Source organism: Lipotes vexillifer, unplaced genomic scaffold (assembly GCF_000442215.2).
Source record: "Lipotes vexillifer unplaced genomic scaffold, Lipotes_vexillifer_v1.1 scaffold1744, whole genome shotgun sequence".
Taxonomy (NCBI): Eukaryota; Metazoa; Chordata; class Mammalia; order Artiodactyla; family Lipotidae; genus Lipotes; species Lipotes vexillifer.
In genome coordinates, this window is record NW_006797113.1 from 193,350 (window position 1) to 194,942 (window position 1,593).

Sequence of the window (1,593 nt, forward strand, 5' to 3'; positions counted from 1 at the left end):
AGATAAAGCTACTTAATACAGCAAATGAAGTGCTTCTCAGGTCTTGAAAGGCAGTTAGAATTTACATATACATGTAGATCTGTTCTTGGTCCTTATCCTGCTTATCCATCCACAGGATACATAAAAGACATTCACTCTACCATCTTACCTTAGAACTGCCCACAAAATTTTTTGGGGGGGAGATATATAATTTTATTTTAAGTTTATATTTCCTACAGGATGGTATGATAGGTCTTTTCCTACCCAGAGGCAAAATATGTTTTCTAAAAACTTGGTCACTGCCCATTGCATTAAATTTAAATTTAAATGCTCCCTAGGTATCTAGACAGTTAAAGTAAGCAAAAAAACTTACGACACATTCATTTTTTTAATATATCAAAAATGTTTCCAAGGCAACATTATTAAAATGATTATACCACAGTTCCTAATATAACACCAAGCTCTAATAGGAAAGTACAGAGAGGGCAGAAATGTTTCATTCAGTCAGTGGTTTAGGTGCTTTTCTTTTTCTCATGCAGTAAATTCATGGCAGCTTTCTTGGCTTCTTTAGAGATGACATCTGCCATCTCTTTGGCTTTGTCCTTCAAGTCATTCACTGCCTTGTCTACCTGAGACTTGTGCTTCAGGAAGAAAAGACAGATGATGCACTTGTAGGGCAAGTCCACTCTATTGGCAGGGCTGGGAGCCATGCACCACAACAGGAAGCTTCACTTCAACAAGTAGTAGAAGGGGAACCATAACAGGAAGAGGTCAGAGAAGAATTTGGCAATGCTGAACACACCAAACACTGCCCAGTAGGTCAGCCACTGGGTATCATCTTCTATGTTGGGGTTCTCTATGACTTTAATTGAGACATAGGCTGGGTAACCAAATCCTATCAGGTTGCAGAGGAGAGAGGCTCCATAACCAAACACTAGGTATAAAGCCACCAGCCCAATGACACTGAGTGCCATGTAGCTCCAGTTCACGCTGGTGTTGGCTTCGAGCTTGCTCAAGAAGTCAGTCACTGCCATTCTTCTGATGAAGGAATTGGTAGAACCCCTACCTCATGGCTGCAGACATGGCTGTCACACTGCCACCAGGGGCTGCTCCTAGTGCCAGGTGGCGGGTGGGGTGGGAAGCAGACAATTTGATGAGTCCCTCCACAACCTCCCCACAGTCCCCTCCTTGCCCTGCCTACCCATGCTGCCCCCTTTCCCTCCTGCACCCTGTGCTCTGCGGCCAGTGCCACACTCAGGGCAGCAGCCCCAGGAGCAGCTGCTCCTGGCCAGGCAGCTGCTCCCCTCCCCAACCCTACCCCTACCCACACCCCACTACCCTCCAGCCCACAAAATTTATGGGATACAGCAAAAGCAGTTCTAAGAATGAAGTTCATAGCAATAAATGCCTACCTCAAGAAACAAAAAGAGTCTCAAATAAATGACCTAACTTCACACTTTAAGGAACTAGGAAAAGAGCAAAGCCAAAAATTAGTAGAAGGAAGGAAATAACTAATATTACAGAATAAATTAATGAAATAGATACTAAAAAGACAATAGAAAAGATAAAAATAAACTAAGAGCTGATTCTCTGAAAAGATTTTTAAAATTGAGA

The 1,593-nt window shown here is 42.8% G+C and overlaps 1 pseudogene; it reads right to left on the reverse strand.

Annotated features, from left to right (window-relative positions):
- Positions 1 to 491: 491 nt before the first annotated feature.
- LOC103081653 (receptor expression-enhancing protein 5 pseudogene) lies at positions 492 to 1,068 on the reverse strand (annotated as a pseudogene).
- Positions 1,069 to 1,593: the final 525 nt, after the last annotated feature.